The sequence below is a fragment of the Metopolophium dirhodum genome, chromosome 1 (assembly GCF_019925205.1).
Source record: "Metopolophium dirhodum isolate CAU chromosome 1, ASM1992520v1, whole genome shotgun sequence".
Lineage (NCBI taxonomy): Eukaryota > Metazoa > Arthropoda > Insecta > Hemiptera > Aphididae > Metopolophium > Metopolophium dirhodum.
This window is the reverse complement of record NC_083560.1, coordinates 34858851-34878088: the sequence shown is the minus strand read 5'-3', so window position 1 is coordinate 34878088 and position 19238 is coordinate 34858851. Positions and strand designations below refer to the sequence as shown.

The window sequence follows — 19238 nt, the reverse complement described above, 5'->3', positions numbered from 1 at the left end:
AATATTTAAATAATGTTAACCATGCAATGTATTATTTGCTCTTAAATTCAACCACCACTGGCTGACCCGCCAAATAATATCCGAAAATATTTCCGTCAAAAGTATTTTATCCAAAACACTATTTTCTAACCATTCAATACAAAAATAAAACACACGAAAAATATTTTATTCGAATACATTAGCTACGAGTTATTTTTACTTTTGAATAAAATATTTTCGCTGAGACGATTTTTTGATGAAATGAGTTTCTGATGAAATATTTTCTGTTGTTTTACTTTCGGTGTACATATTATATTATTATTCGGACGAAATACAGTTCTGATGTATTATTTTTCGTATGAAATACGGTTCGGACAAAATATTTTTCTGCTTTAATATCTACGGTCTTAACGAAATATTTTCGGATATTTTAGGCATCCCTATAAAGTATTCAATAATTATGTTCAATATACAAAAAAGCTAATATTGTTCGGAAAAATATTGTTGCCAACAAATGTCTGTGACTGGTTTTTATAGTATAATGAAAATTACATAAATCTAAATTATTTGAATAACAAGAACATTTTGTAGATTTATAATATTAAAAATAATAAATAATATTTCAATGTGATTTTCTTTATTATTGTGATAGAAAACATAGTTCCGTGAGTGGAAAACAATTTTAAGGTTTGAATGCAATTTCAATTTTATTAAGAGAATTTCATCGCACTATTTGTTGTTTCCCTCCTATATTCATGATACACATACCTACATGAAACATATTAACGTAAAATCGGGTTTTATGACTTTTGAGTAATCTTAAGCCAGGATTACACTGGTTCGTCATCGGTCGATCGACAGTCATACTTTTGGTGGAAGTTTATCGACAATTTCAATCGACTGCAAAAGGTGTCGGTAAACCGATTTCTAAAAAGTGTAATACCGCGACTTTAGAGTATAATACCCATTGCAAAAATTATAGAGGATAATATTTTTGAAGGTTCGACATGTCGGTTTCGTATTTTATTATTATTTGAATCAATTATGTTCGAATTTAAAAGTAAAAATACATTTTTGTACATTTAAATGGATATTAAATTGTTTTCAGGCAATATTTAGACAAATCGATTAGTCACATATACACTCGGAAATATTTTCTCTATAATTTGTATAAATTATGATTTTATTCGTGGACAAAACAATTTAAAAAAATGATTTTTTAAGAATTCGTTTTGTTCATTTTTCTAGTGGGACAGAGATAAAATAAATAACAGTGCGCTGACGACATACTTTTAACAAGTTTAACATTTTATGCATTTTTTGATGTTTTTTACGCAATATTTCATAACATTTTTATTAATTTTTACACATTTTTAAAAAATGGTTTGTAGGCATACAACAATATAATGGTCGATCGTGGATGGGCAGACAGTGACGGACGTGAATATTATTTTAGTGGGTAATAATTTAATCTGTGGTAACAGTTTAACTGTATAATAACACTCGTCGACAGCCGTTTTCGAGCAATATATAAATAATATAATTAATTAGAGGAGATTACAATAAGTTTTCCGTTTTAATTTCTCATGATGAAAAATAATCATTTTGTTAAAAAAAATTAATACGAGCCGCGTATAATACAAGTCTACGAATAATATTATGCAATCCGCGGTTTGGTTACCCCTGATATATGTTGTTTAACCTTGATGGTTACGAACGTTTTCGGTCGAACGTGTTTATTTCGAATTCGGTGAGGAGCGAGTGTACAATAATACTTAAAATATGTGTTGTGTGCATAGCACGTATATTATGTACTATTATAATACTATCTCCACTACAATTTGACCCATTGCCGGAATAAAAATACGTACAATAGTATATTATAATACGCACATTGTATGCATAATAATAATATGTTTGTATAGTTGACAACGTTACGTGTTGTATTTTTTTTCCAATTCTTCGACACGATAAAAAATATTTGTGATTAATGACTTGGGTTCCTACCGGAGGACCGGGAACACTTTTTTTTTCTCTTCAATATACGTCTCCCGGTGCGCACGCGCGTGCGACGTGTCTCCCGTAACGTTAAAATGTAATATTATTATTATCGTCGGAACCAAGTGAAACCAAAACTGAATATATAATATTATTATATATACGACATTCCTTGTTCACAATAAAGTTACCGCCAGTCACCAGGTAACAAGTATGTAACAGGTAGGTAGATATACACCCTACCAATGTCATAATAACATTCAACTATAGCTGCACACGTTTTACCGATGAGAATGCACTTTTGGGCGTCCTGTACGGATCACTGCGATATAATATAATATAATAATACATGTGATAGTTAATATGATATTGTAGTTTGGTCCGCGTACGGTATGTACTATACAGGGCGATGCACCAAGCACGGTCACTCTCGTGTTTTTTCGTTCATTTAATAATGAATTTATTTGAATTCTTGAATTTTCTGAATTTTAAGTATATAGGTGTCTACTCAAAGACAACTTTTTTTTTAAATTCTTGAATTTTTTCTTACTACTTTGGGATTGTGTTGATACGAGAGATTTTCTAAACTATGTCTAACAACAAGGTATGTTACACGGTATTATTATGCATTTATGTACGTACACGGGAACCTCCATAGAGACCTTAAATGTTAACTCCTTTATTTGAACGAGTGCAGTTCGACCAGAAACCTTTATTGAACCCAAGTGTTATTCGACCATATATTTTTAGGTAATAAGTGCGATTTGACTATCCCTAGATTACAGTCAGTAGATGAGTGGAAAAAAATCATTAATTAAGGTGGCAACTATGGTATAAAATTTAATCTTCAAATTGTATAGTATTTCGGAAAATTAAGAAAATTTACACTTATCGGCCGCCTAAATCAGCCCCGTGACATTGTTGAAATTATTACGTGAATCGGTTTTGGCATCGAATAGAATAAAAAAAAAGCCATGTTAATCACGAGTAAACCGATTGTTTTCCTATAATTACTTCGGTTTAACAAAATAATATGTTATTACAATAATATTGATGATATTTTAATTATTATAAATTATTTTTTTTTGTAGGCATGATTAGTCTATTTTACTTTTAACTTTGAACTAACCGTTGTCGGCCTGTAATATAAAATCGGTCGTTCGAAATAATAATAATATTATGGATTTTATACTTGTAAAACATATGAAGATTACATTAATATTCTTAACGGTTCGACACGACCGAAATCGAAAAAAAATAATTATGATCGTTTCTATACGAACACATTATATTTTGTTTTGTAAATATAATCTTTTTAATTCTTTAGTGTAATTTACAATTTTTACGGTTTATCACAGTTATTTTTGAAATTAATGATTGAAATAATAATTATCGTGTTCATTTACTATAATAATTAATAAATTATATAATATTATTATACTTGTATGAGATAATTCGAACAACTTATGATTGACGTACATACTGATATAAAATGATTTCATTATGTTGTATCGATGTCCGTAAAATATTATAATGAGGTCGATTAATAGTACTATAGAACACCAACATCGAATAGTATAGAGCTTATCTGAATAATGAATAATAATAATAATACTATAATAGTCCGACTGACCAATAATGCTATAACAACACATATTCTGTCGAGCAATAAAAATTAAATAATTATTTGGTGTTTTATCAACAGTTTATTTTGTTTTGAATATATTATGCAGATTTATATCATACGTTTGTCGAACTTTCTAAAATGTTATTTACTTGGTTTGCAACCTATTGATGATTAAAATTTAACAAATTACATTTTTGTACTGTATAATATTAGCTCAATATCTGTGCTATTATATACAGTGTGATTCGTTAAGCATAAAACACTTTTTATCACAATAAGTATTAATGTTTTTGAAAATATTTTTTTACATAGTTTCAAGCTGTTAAAAAAACATGTTCATTAAAAATTATATTTTTAAATATTTGTTATCCTTATAATTTTTATGTTATTTAATCTTTACGCTTAATGAATCACCCTGTAGTATATTATACATTTTACTTTTGTTCGTAAGAATTTTAATAAAATAAATAAATAATGAACGTTACAAACTTGAAATTTAATCTTGCATGTTTTGTATTTTTTTCTTGCCTATTTTGACTTTTTTTATTGCATTTTTACATACATATTTTACAATTTAAAATGCATATAAATCCCGTTTTTACTTTTTATATTGTTGTACAATTATACTATGATTGTATAGTATTAAATTAATGATGACATATTTTTTTATAATTATGACTCGGCAATATCTCGGGAATTTATTTCTGCTGTTATTTTTTCAAACATCGGAGACTTCAAAACTACGTTTTTATTTAGTTTCAGTGCCTATCTATTCGGTATATTTAAATATTTAAAAGTAATAAATATGTTAAACTTATCACGTAATTTTCTGAGATGATTGCATCACGGTTCACGGTAATGATCGACGGCCGTAACGTGGTTGTGCACTTTTTACCAGTTAAAACAGGCGATTTTAAATTTTGCCAACTGTGAGCAGGTGGTGAAAATTGTAAAGTAAATCGCTCCCAGTAATAGGCATGAATATAGGGGGGGGGCTTAGGAGGCTTAATCTCTTCCTAGAATTTCTATAGCCCTCCTTAGAAACGTATGATTTAACTCCTATGATTTTCGGGTACTACTATCAAGTATAGACTTGAGCTACAGCGCCCCCCTCCAAATTTCAAACACTATTTACGCCTATGCTTATTATTTGGTTTCAAAAATGGGTACAGTAAATTGCGCCCGTCATTGGCGTACGCAGGGATAGGGATCTGACCCTCCCTCCCTGAAATGTCTTTCTTTTACAAATGAATCTTATTTACCACCATTTTAATACACTGAGTCGATCAATCGTCGGTCGTTTTTAATATTGATATAGATGTTGATAATCATAGTTTCAGTTTTTTTTTGGCCGATTTAGAAAATATTGCTAAACGTCTGCCATAATCGTGGTATGGTGTATCGTCATGTATTATCGTTCATCGATTATTACCACGTTCATAACGACCCGAATAGGCTCTATTATAGGTGACCAGGTGTCCACTTGAGTGTTCTAAATGTAGACTAAATTTGAGATTATCTATAATTTGTTTTATCCAATGATTGTGTAAAAACTGTTTAGTAAAAAAGAATGTAAATTATTTTACTTACGTAAAACTCTGACCGAACTAAAATCTTGCGTACGCTACTGGCGCTCCTAATGTCTAAGTTAACTTGAACTCTTTGATATTATCGTTTAAATACAGCATTGTTACTTTTAGTGTAAATGCCGAACGTTTATCGCTTTAACCGTTATGTTATTAGCGATATTCTAGGGGCGTATCCATAATTTTTTTCAAGGGGTGGCAAATTTTTTTAACATGTAAAAAGTATACAATCGGTGGTTTGCACTTTAAGAATTTTAAATTCTGTCAATAAATCGGGGGGGGAGGGTCTAGACCACAAAACCCCCATTGGGTAGCTACGCCCCTGGCGATATCAATGACTACTTTATTTAAGTACATTACGAATTTACGTAGCCAATATTTTTAATAAGTCGTTAACGCGTCATAGTGCACCACAACCCAACATGCATGTGCAACATACTGGATTTAGCCTGAAAGGCTATTTTGAATAACTTAATATACCCACCCCTAGAATCTAATTTTTAATTTTTATTAATTTATTTATTTTAACTAAACCAAAAATCATTTTTGAAGGACAGTGATGGCACCTCCTCGTGGTATCATAAAAATAATATCTCTGCTTTGCGCAATTTACCATGCATACAAATGTATACCCTAAATGTATTGTGCACAATTTACAATGTTTTCCTTTCATCGGGTGCATTGTCTCTAAAAACACAATACGATTGCCCACAGCAAACATCTTGTATTTTTTGTCAAAAAAGAATGCACAATATTGTCCTATGTCTATGATGACAAACATTTTTTTCAAACATTAGTCGAAGTCATTATTTACAAAACAAATACATTTATCGTTGTAATTTTACATTTTTTTTTTATCTTTATGAACGACATCGTATACATTTGAAATACAGAATGATAAATATTTATCAGTAGCCCCAAATGGCCAAATTTAAGTTTTTTTTCTTTTTAAATTGTTCGTAGTTTTTTTTTGTTACCTATTGCTTTTTATATTAATTAAATGCTTATTTTGCCTTATTTACAATTGAAATGCTTTTTATATTGATTGTATTCCCTTTAAATCCGAACTTTATTAATCACTGTTATCGAAAACAATTGGCCTGCAATCAAAATTCACTGTTAAAAAAAAAAAAAAAACAAACTATATCGATAAGTTATCGTTTTCGTATATCAGCAGGTGTATAATATTAAAAGACCGGGGCCGACCAGGGCCCTCCCCTAGTTGCGCCACTGCTATTTAAACTGCTATTTAAAAATATATAATTATGTTATGTGATACCTTTAAAACACGTGTATCGAAGCATTATTGGACGATTAATGTGTGGTTAGTATAAAATGTATTTGGTTAGTTACATTACCATCATTTAAGTAGTAAAATCAGAGAACCGTTCGGATAGGTACACATAAACTGTGGCGGGTCTAGTATTACAATATTGAATTTATAGAAAAATAGTTTTATTAGTTATTGTTATAGTTTAAATGGGAATTATACTTACTTATAAATAGGGTTAATATGTTTATCGATTTTTTTCTTTCAGCCATGCACATTGCACATTGCAGACCACAGTTTTAAATTCCTTTTATACAACATAGAATCGAATACATCAAGTTTTATAATCGTATATTTTTGAATAATAAGAGTTTATGGGAAAAAAACGTATATTATGAAAACAAAAAACAAAGAAACAGTGAACAAATGCAAGTTACGATGAAACAAATAAGTAAGAAATCAATTTTGAATAGAATAAACGACTAAAAAATTGATAAATTGCATTTTGAACCCATTACTTCTCTAGTCACTACTTCTGACATTTCATGGACAAAAATACAAGACACGTTTGGGTACAATAAAATTAACGATGATGCGTTATACATAATAATATATCGTTACGTACATTGATTTATTTATATACTGAGATAAAAAACAACATTTACAAAAAATTGTGTATAAATATAACAGTTGTAGGTACAATATGAATTATGAATTATAAATTTATGTGCGTTCAGTGCCTACAGCTGTGAGGTTGAATATTTTAAAATTAAAATTTATTTTTTCATTGAAACTTTTAACTTTTGTTAATCTTTAATTTTGTTTTTTCCTCACGACATAGATACACCATACACCAGTAAAGGTAGGCAGTAATATTTTAATGTATAATATTTTTTTTAAGAAAATTAAATTTTTTTCTGGTGTTTTTCCGATTGATTTTAAAATCAAGGTCTTTTATAATAAAGGACTACAGTCTATTTTAGTATTGAGTAGTTTGAATAAAAATGTTTAACTTAAGATATTTCCTACAGTTTCATACGAAAGTCATGATAAAAAAATAGCAGTTAAGTGGATGTCGCTCTGCTGTACAGTAGGTCACAAGTGGGTCAGTGTATAATGGATTGTATGATATAATACCATTGTATAGGAAAAACGATTCTGAGCGGAGACGGTTTGTCAGTCTGGATTTTTTATATTGTTATTATTATTATAGCCTGTAAGTTGAATCAATATTATAATTTTATAATTTTTCATTCGTTGTTGTGTTGATAAACAAAGCGTAAGAAATTAAAATTCCATTTTTAGCGGTTTCTTGTAATTTGTTGGTAGTTTTTCCCGTGGCATTAAATAACTGTTGAGAAAATCGAAAAATGACCTATCTAAAGTATTATCATACTTAAATTTAAGAACATTGCTTGTGTCCCTTTGTTGGCTATTTTATGATATTTTAATTTGAATGTAAGTTATAAGAGTGTAAGTTATTATAATTTATAAATGCTCATAAATCTTTTAAAATTTATAATGTCATAAAATAGCCAACACGAGCACACAGATAATATTCTTAGCTTAATTTTTGATAACAGGTTAGGTAATATAAAATATGTATTTAAATATATACATTAAAAGTAACAACACATACGGTTGGTTCTGCTGAACATGAATTTGTCATATTGCTAGTTTGATCAGAAAACAAATTTTGTTGTCTTCCTAATATAATATACAAACAAAATATTTTTGAATTAATGTCGCAAAAAAAAACAAAGGTTTTGCTAGACAATTATTATTTTGACTGTGGTCGTCAAGTAAAATATAGATTAAAAAATATGTCTAAAAGCTTTACCCAAACGTGGTATTTTTTAAACATAATATGATGTAGGCACCCAAATTTAGTATTTTCATCTTCGGTGGCAAAACGTGGTTGATACCGAGTTGCGGTCGAGATTATAACAGGTAAAAAAAAAAATCCGAGTTGCGGTCGGGATCAAAACAGGTTAAATATCAAAATAGGTGAAAATCCTAGTTGCGGTAAAAAAATATGATTAATAATTATTATGTTTTAAATATTGACATAGTTACATATTATTATGCTAAGTACAAAAATGAAAAGGTCAAAATACAAATTTTGAACATAAAATATAAAGTAAAGAAATGCATAAAGAAAAAACTTTATTTATTCATACAATTTTGAAATCAAAAACATTAGAACAAGATAATGCTTTCTTGATAAATTAAAAATATTTGAAGATTTTATTTGTCATACGTTTACATGGCAATAGTAAAATTATATTAAACCTATTAGGTACGTTAACAACATTTATTAATATGACAAATATTTAAAATTTCAAAAAAGGGGGACACTCGTGTTAATACCCCTCACTTTGTTTTTTGGATAGCGCTGGGAGTTTTTGTGCACAAACGTCGGGACCTTGTGCACATTTCTGCACAAACGATACACAAACGTTTGGCACATTAAAAATTTCAATTTTCCAAAAAGAGGGTGTCTCGTTTCAATGCCCCCCCCCCCCCCCACTTTGTTTTTTGGATAGCGCTGGGAGTTTTTGTGCACAAACGTCGGGATCTGGTGCACATTTCTGCACAAACGATGCACAAACGTTTGGAGTGGTCAGAAGTTCAAATTTCGAAAGTGGGGGGGCATTGAAATGGACATTGAAAATAATAAATTACAAAATTTTGGCAACATCGCATATTATCGAAAATTGGATAAGAGCTCATCGGATAATCGATAACCAGATACTGACCGCAATTAAGACGTTAATTTTACCTTCACTATTATTAAGACCGCAATTCGTCTATTGCGACCGCAACTCGGACAATACCCAAAAGGTGTACCTACCTAATAATAATATAACTTGGGTAGGTACCCGTAATCGTTCATCCGATTCCTGCGGGTAAACACATTACCGTCATATACCTACCTACCTACCTACCCAAAACGTGTTACACGGCTGAAACTGTTTATAATACGCTGTGCATGATATCAAACCATTATTAACTGTGTTTAACTATCAAACTATTTAATAGCATAACTAATTTTTTTGTGTACATATTTTATTATGACTCGGCAGGCGATCCCGTACAATTGGCCCACAAGGCAACCGGGCAGGTGCACGACCGAAAAATCACGTCTTTGTCAAGATTTTGGTCAAATATCGACCAACGTAATTTCCCATTAAAAATGATCTCGTGCAGTGCTATATTATTATACAGTATATAATGGTTGAAAAAGTTTATTTTTTTCTGTTTTGTGAAGGCTGAAGAATTAAAACCGAGTAATATGTAAACATGATATAAATTATAATTGATAATGTATAAAATATTATATACGTTACACCTGTGCTTCTAAAACTGTTGCAAGGTCGTCGTCTCAGAACGAAAAGATTCTAACGTAATTGTTGTAATTGTTCAAGGGAACGTTTTTAAGTTAGCCCGTACCTATCATTCACGTACGAATTAGAACCTTTTCATTCTCTGTATCTCATTGATTAATCAACGGATCGATACGATTTCAGGATTGAATTATACAACAAAAAATATTAAATAATAATATGCGAAAAAACCATGTTTCAAAAAAATTGATTTAAAACCCTTTCTCTCTGAGACGACGAGGTGTAGAATTTGTTTTGACTCACAGGGCAAACAGGCAGGTGCACGACCAAAAAATCACGTCTTAGTTATGATTTTGGGTAAATATCGACAAACGTAATTTTCTATTAAAAATGATATCGTGCGATGCTATATTGTACCTAATGTATTTTATGATTGATAAAGTTTATTTTTTTCTGTTCAGAATTAAAACCTAATAATACGTAAACATAATACCTATATATAGGTAAATTATTATAACTGATAATGTATACAATATTATATACGTTACACCTGCAGTGCTTCTCAAACTGTTGCAAGGTGTAGAATTTTTTTCCATATCAAAACTGTTAACTTAACAGGGAAATTTTTTTATATTATGCTTAAATCAAAATATCGAATATATACCCTAACCTAACCTAACCTACCCATAGGTACTACGAAGACAGATAAAATAAAATATAGAAAATACCTATGCGTTTTTTAATACAACTTTTTATAGGTGTACATTGTTGATATTATAAATTCTCGAGAGGACGTTACGCCGACATTTGTTGTCTCCGTCTTACAAGTGCGTAACATATGGGAAGGGCTTATATACGTAAGCCTAACATTTTATGGTAATTTTATTAGAAATCGACTTTAAATTATGATCAATATAATATGCTGCCGAAGCTATAATGTTCAATAACACTGAGAAGAACACGTTTAGCTCCGTTAGTTTTAAAATTAGAGTGAATTTACCTTTTATACAATTTTAAGGTAAGACTATTTACCAGGCAATCTCATGGGATTTTTATTATAATTTTTCATTTTAAAGCGAGTTATGAGTATTTTATAATTGTAAATTATTCGTACATCTTATAACACACACTTATTGTAAGACGGAGACAGCAAATGTCGGCGTACCGTCCTCTTAAGACGTGAGATAAACTTCTTTAATCTAATAATAATTTATTTTATTGAGACCATTTTTATTTTAAGTATAGAATTCTTACGTGTAAATATTAAATATTTGAATGCCTTTTTAGGCTGTATTGTTAATTTTGAGTTTGTCACAAACAGTATCTATAATATTACGTTTACAGTATGTATAGTTGAAAGGTAGGTTAAACGGTGCACCCAAGGTTGGAGGGAGGGAGGTAATAGACTTAAGCATAACATTTTGGTAATTACATTAGAAATCGACTTTAAATTATGAACAATATATTATAATATCGTACACAAGCACGTTACATTGTTTTGTTTTCATTATATTTAAATATTGTTCATTTTTAGTCAGTTAGTAACAAAATAAATAATAATATTATTATTATTGCTATTATTTTTATGAGAATATACTCGTTAGGAGGTGGATTAAGAATTATAAGATATGAGTGCGTGACGGCTGTCAATACCAGTAAATTAATACTGAAAAACGTAGATTTTTCAAAAAACTGTTAATTCTTAATACTTACATTGCTACATCAATGGCAAACACATTAATATATAGTACGTATAAATATAGTTTTAATTGTTTATTTAATTATTTAAATCATAATTGTAGTAGAGATTTTAAATTTTTCATACTTAAAAGTTAAAATATATAATGCAATATTATTTATTTAAATTTTTTTTTCATGGATGAACGTTATTTCTAATAATTGTTGAACATTTGTTTTTAGTACACGAACATAAATATCCACATTTAGTTTTTTTTTTCTGCCTTCCTTAATTAGGTTTATAATAAGATAGGTTACGGATTTAATTTTTAGATTTTAATATTTTATAGATACCTACTAACATTCATATATATATGTATTATATTTGCCTTTATTATTTATTTATTTATATATCCGGTGGCCCAAGACAATATAACGATACAAAAAAAAAATATAAATTTGATGAATCAGTATAGGTATAATATCTTGGAAACAACAACAACATAATAATTAAAAATTAAACGTTAGCTCTTCTGTTAGGCGGTGGCTTATCAAGGCATTTTGTATGGTGGGGATATAGGGTTTTTGTAAAATAATTTTTTTAATTCAATATAGGCTAAAATAAACATAGATGGTGAGAGGGCTTTAGTCCCTTTCGATCCCCCCACCCCTTTCTTTACTTTGCTGATTGCTAATGAACATAATCCTGATAGCAGGTTGATTATAGAGCCTAGATAAATAATTGTGTGATGCAAACGGGTAATCAAAATGATATGATGAACGTGGAAGATGCAGATAGTACTTATAACTACTTAATTAACTACTTGTTCAAAATATGATTTATGTAGATCAAAATACTTTGAATAATATATTTTGCTTCGGGACATGAAATTTAAAACACGAAGAAATAGTAAAAAAATCTAATTTACTGCAACATTTAGAGGTTCACTACTCGGCTAGTTTAATCTTTAAATACTATTATACGCATAACTATTAAGTTCATAAAAATTTGAGATACCTAGCTCAATATTCTTAATAAGATTGTTATACCTATACCTATATGCTTCAAAAGAAAACCTTAATAAATGGTTTTTTTACTTTAAATAAATAGCGTTGTGGAGTAAATCAGCGGTGTTGGAAATATGTCCCTTTGGGCCTAGGACATGATAGAGTATTATAATTACAGTATTCGATAAACAAAACGATTCTGATCGAAGGATCAGTGTAACAATTAGTAATAAAATTATACTTAGCAATATATAGTTTTATATAGAAAATAGTATGTTTAATAAATAATATTATATAATTTGAAATTAGATTCATAAATTACGTTTATATTCAATTATTGAAATATAGTAAATTGAATAAATATAAATATAAATTCATACTTTAACATTTTTTTAGCGATTATTTTAAAACTGTATTCGTTTCTATATGGTGGTAAACAAAGCGTTAGAAAAAAAATAGCTTAGCAATAGGGCATTTTAGTGGTTTTTCTCGTGGCGTTAAAAAACTATTGAGAACATCGAAAAATGATCTGTCTAAAGTACCATCTCGATCGAATTTGCTAAAAGCTAAGATACTATATGTTAAAATCGAAGAACTACTTCTGGTAGAAATTTTGTTTACAAGATAAAAAAAAATAACAATATTATTGTAATATATATTTACATTTACCGCATTCATTAAATACTTATAATATCAACAACTGGTTTTTCGGTTTCACTGCTTTTTCGTGTTAGTTACACACGTGCGGTGTTTGATTAACATTTCCGCTTTCAACATGTGGGTTACAACAATGTGGCGTAATGACAAAAAATATATTGAGCCCTACGTTTTCTCATCATAACATTTGTGTGTGGGTTACAACAATGTAGCATAATTAAATAAAATATATTGATGCTTACGTTATCATAACAATATGGCTAACAGCATTTATAACTGTTTATCAAACGTATTGGCGTACGACGAATAATAACAAACGAATACTGTCAACAATTATAATGATAAAATCATAATGTGATTTACGACAATTATTGGTTAAACACATGCAAATAATATGAATTTTAATATTTCGTAGAAACCATAACAATTTCGACGAGAGGGTGAGGGTTCCGACTTTTGGCCTTATGACCATAAATTAGTCGGGAGGGATGGTTCGATCGGTCGGTCGGATTTTCGACGACAAACGAAAATACATTTTAATATCGTACGATAATAGGTGCACTCGGAGGCCACTCGACTACTGTTTATATTGATAACTAATAACCACTTTAAAAGGACGTAACGTTTGTTGTCTCCATTTTACAAGTGCATGACATGGGCAATTTATGCTCAGCAGAAACAAACACAGTACTTGCCATCAAGTTTCATAATAAGTTGATATTATATACTCTAATTTTTAAACTAATGAAGCCAAACGGGAGTTGCTGGAGATGTTATACGCACTTGTAAGACGGAGACAACAATATTAATGTCCGCGTTACGTCCTCTCAATAATACTGTCTATGTGTAAATAATTGATTATTTTACAGTATTTTACCTTTACCATCTGCATTAATTGCAATAATTCTCATCTGCAGTTCAATAGTTTTGATTGATATTATTATTGCCTACCGTTAATAAAAACGGTAGGCATATCTATCGACAAACTAAAATCTGGACGAAACATGTGGGTGGCAGGTATGTATTATTATTATTGTATGTATTCAAAATAAAGTTACAAGATCAGTATAATAATATTATATAGATTTTTTCGGCCACCTGTCGGATTCGGCCCGCAACGGTGGGTATACACCGACAATCGGCATCCAATCTAAACCGATTCGTCATACGATATTATTATGTGAACTAGTTTGATTTTTACCATACCTGCAAAATAGTGTCTGGACTCGCTGGTCTACGACGCGTACAACATCGGAGCTCCAGTGGAGGTAATCGGGGCTGTCTTGTCGACTATAACGATCGGTGGTCCGACGTCTGCGGTTCGATCCGTCGGTCGGTAATTATTGTTTCGACGACGGATTTTAAAATAATTTATCGCACAATAACAGGTGGGTGCACGCGGCTACGACTACGACGAGAGCAGATGAGTATAATGCACGGCGACGGTTCGTTGACGACTTCTACGCTTCGGAAAATACGGTTTCGATATAGGTAGGTTATGTATACGCACGCGGCCGTCACAACATGCACGAGGAGGAGAACTGGTTTACAATATATTATTTCGTGTGCAAGTACCGTTGGTTTTTTTTCCTAGGGGGTTTGGCCTAGGCGATTCAAACGAAATATCTAAATAGTAATAGTACGGATGAGTCGGTGCAACTCATAATAATAATAATAATAATAATAACAGTGGTCGCACGTCGCGTCGGTACTTGCGCCGTCATCTGTTTCATAATAATATAGACGCTATATAAACATTTGATATTTTTTTTTAATATTATACACCTGCTGATATACGAAAACGATAACTTATCGATATAGTTTTTTTTTTTTTTTAACAGTGATTTTCGATTGCAGACCAATTGTTTTCGATAACAGTGATTATTAAGGTTCGGATTTAAAAGAAATACAATCAATATAAAAAGCAATTACAAAAAAAAACTAACAATTTAAAAAAATTGTATATTGTATAATATTTAACTAGTTTGTATTAAAAAAAAATTCACTAGCATTTATTTAGATAAACTGTCTTTGGTAAAACGTTGATGGTTTGCAATTAAAATACTTTTGTACATAGAAAATGATCTTTCTGCGTCCGCGCCCCACGAAAGTTATCGGGACGGACTGACAAACAATTTAAATCTAGTATCTACGCATTTTAATCTATAGATAGGTAGTATGGGTACTTTTATAAACGTGAAATTAACTGGTCGTACCAAATACTCGATAAAATATTTAGCGATATCGAAAAACATCGTCGATAATAAAACCCATTAAAAATAATTAACAGAAGACAATGAACAGTCTTCAGAAAATGTTATCGATTTGTACCGTTAATACGTATGTTGTGTATAATTCTATCAAATCAATTGAAAATTAAACAAAATAAAGGCATTTATAAGTGAAAAAGGCAAAAAGTAATTTATAAGTAAAAAAGGTATAAAAATACGTTTATCATCTTACATATCAAATGACACACGTTTTTATATAACAATTTATTTCTCTGGGGGACGAAGTATATAAAAATAAACACCATTGTGAAACCAATAGTTTTTTAGCTCCACTCAGAATCTAAAATAAAAATTGTAAGTTAAAGACACATTTTATTTATATTTTTTGTATTTTTTTCTGGAACTCAGCCCCCCCCCCCCCACGCAAAATTCTTGGCTAAGCCACTGATCCCCACAATAATAAATATAATTTTTGAAATCCTGTGAATAATTTTATTCAAATGTATCGTATATCAAGTATCGAGTATCTAGCAGTCTTGTTAAGTATTCGAATATTTCTATTTAAAAACGATGAGCCATGAGCCATGACTGTAAACATTTTTTGAAAACTGTATGGTGTATCTACCTATATAAGATGCTAGTATAAACTTTCAGTGAAAATGTAATGTATTTACAGTAAAAGTTGCACTAAAAACCAAAATCAATTTTGTCCAATTCCGATTTTCCATAAAAATTCTCGTTTTTCCTTACTTTTTTTTTGTTTTTCTCGACAACTAAAGGAGATTTTAAGTTTTGATCTACCGAACGCACCAACCAGATTCATTATGCCACCGGAAAAGATATTGAAGTTGAAAATCAAATCATAATTTCTACAACTTATCCATTACTTATCCATAGGCGGAAATCCATTAAAATTTCAGGAGGGCTAACATTATTAATATCAATGTGAGCAGGGGGGCTTCGACCTTACAAAACTAAAAAGGAGGAGGCACGAATGATAACAAATCTACTACCTATATCTTCTATCGATTTGTTAAAGATAATTATTTCTGAAATTATTATTACAATATTATATAATCCAAATATTACTACAATGCAATGGTCACTTCACTGCAAATTTAGCAATCACCTAATTTTATTGTATTTTTAATATTTTATCAAATACACTTGAATAAATGTAAAAAATCCATTTTGTAAAATAAATAAAATATTTCATACTTTACTATTTTTCTTGGAAAATAACAGACTTACCACAAATTTTGTAAATATATTTTTTATGAGGAATGCTAAAATATATAATCAACCCTCTATACATTTTTGCGCTAAGTACTATAGTTTTTGAGTTAAACTAAAAAAACTACAAAACTACCCTCTATGGCAAATTTTCAACCCTCTTGAGGCACGGGAAGAGGGTGAGTCATCATGACCAAATTTAGCCCAAATAACTTACTCATTGTAATGAACAAAATGGCGGGTACCTGACTCTAAATTTTGGAAGTTAAAAATATAATGCTAATATAATAGCATTTTCTATTAACCATAACAATTTCCAAATATTTTGACTTATTTTGAGCTGTTTACGGACATTTTCAATTTTTTTTTTCTATAAATATCAATAACATTTTATTTGTTATTGAAAAAAGCTTGAAAATTTAATAGGAGACTCCAATTCAATTTTTATGAGCGTTTGAAATTCATATTTTTACAACATTTGATATTCGATCGATTTCTCATGTAACGATTATCTTATTTTGCTGTAGATAAAAAACGAATGACTGTAGATACTTGAAAATTGCACTGAATGTATATATTAGCATTTTCTATACACGATAACAATTTCCAAATAATACGACTCTTTTTAAGCTATTTATGGACATTGTCAATTTTCAATTTTTTTAGTTTTTTTTTTTTTTAAATATCAATAAATATTTATTTGTTGGGTAAAATAGTGTGAAAATATAATGCAAGGCTCCTGATATACTGTTACAATAGCAGTTGAAAAATATTAAAAATACATAACATGTACAATTTTTTTTTATAAGCATTTAAAGTTCAAATTTTGACAACATTTATCAAATTTATAAATTTTTAACTTTTATGGCTTAGGATTGAAAATTTAAAACAAGGCTCCACGTAAATAGGTTATATATAAATTACTTTATTCACAATAATATCATCAAATATAATTGGTAATATCATAGGCTGACTGACCATTTTCGCTCAGAATCGTTTTTCTTATACAATGATATTATATCATTGAATTCAAATTTAACACCATCCATTACAGTGACCCACTTGTCACCTACTGTACAGCAGAGCGACATTCACTTACCCACCTTTTTTGGCTTAATATTTAACAAATAAAACCTAACTATTAAAAATATGAATAGATATTTCGTGTCATTTCAAAAATTACTCCAAAAAAAATATTTTTCCTTTTTTTTTTTAAGTATCATTATAACTAATGTTATTAACAATAAATATACTTAATTATATTTAACGATAATATTATGCTCACACAGCATATTTTTAACAAGTTAAGTTAAATATAACACATTGGTAATTATTATTAATAAATAACTCGGTCATGTTGTTGTGCACAGAAAACGGACACCCCTGATAAAAACCTTATGTGCGCCAACAAAAGGGACGATCTGTTTTATACGATCACGGCTTAATAATAACCAACATAATATGTATTTTTAATGGTAAAACGTAAGGTGCGTTTTTCGTTATTATGTGCCATCAGAGAAAATGGATGGCCTTTGCAGCCGAAGACAAAACTATAGAGCTTGGAAGCGTGAAAACCTTTGATGAAGCCGTCTGTCGCCCTTGTAACAATAAGGGTTGTAAGTAAATTATATGTGCGATTTATTTTGTCAGTGATGACTTCGATGTAATGCGTTGTTGCAACGCAGTTATGTGATATTTTTCCTCTGATGACCAACTAGGTAACGACGAATAATTATTTGTGGATTCACATTTCACGTGGATTTTAGTGGTACTGGACGTTCCCCCTGAATCAATATATTTTTTTCCTCCTAATAATAGATTGCAATATAGGTGCTTTTGTTTTACCTGAAATATGCGATCATCATATCGGCGTCTATATCAACTATCATCATTCAAATTATGGATTAATTAGTTATTACCCAATTAAATGTGTAATGACTGATAAACCGAGGTTATGTGAAAGTATAATTGAATTATATTTATATATTAATTTATCAATTATTTAATAAAAAATATCGTAAACAGTACATTTATTTATTTGCATTTGTTATTTTCAAATTATTGTTTAATATTTGATTAACATTTATATTAGTGCATTTTGTATTCGTCATAGTGTTATTATGACGTATTATTGAATTACATTTATACATTTATTAAAGTAGTAATTTGTAAACATTTGTATCATTTGTAATTTAATAATTATACTTTATTTTTTTTGTCCGGGCGGGGGGGGGGGGGCGTCCTTGAACCGTGTCAAGGGTATGCATGAAAAAACAAAAAAAAATATATATTACGAGTCGTGACGTATTTATACGAAGGTTCTTGAAACAACATTATAAAATGTTATATTATCATCTCGTGGTTTTCTAACGGTAAAACGGGAGGCACGTGTGTCTTTCTATTATATTATGACGCCAGAGAAATGGATGTCCGTCTGAGAGGTTTTTATTCCTCTGGAGACGACCATTTTATAAATTATTTTATTTTATTACACTTGTATATGTTAAAATTACGGTCCGATTGTCCCCATACGTTTGGCTGGGGCAATTTATTTTAATATCTACCTACTCCGAAGTAAATAATAGACTTGACGATTGGTGATCGTGTTCTGGCGGTGACCATAGG

The 19238-nt window shown here is 29.8% G+C and overlaps 1 long non-coding RNA gene across 1 annotated transcript in view; it reads right to left on the bottom strand.

Annotated features, from left to right (window-relative positions):
* The window catches only part of LOC132936852 (uncharacterized), an 80049-nt gene extending 65375 nt beyond the window's left edge, over nt 1–14674 (bottom strand). The window contains exon 1 of the long non-coding RNA XR_009663548.1: nt 14356–14674. This is a non-coding gene — a long non-coding RNA (uncharacterized LOC132936852). The remainder of the gene's footprint in view (nt 1–14355) is intronic.
* Nucleotides 14675–19238: the final 4564 nt, after the last annotated feature.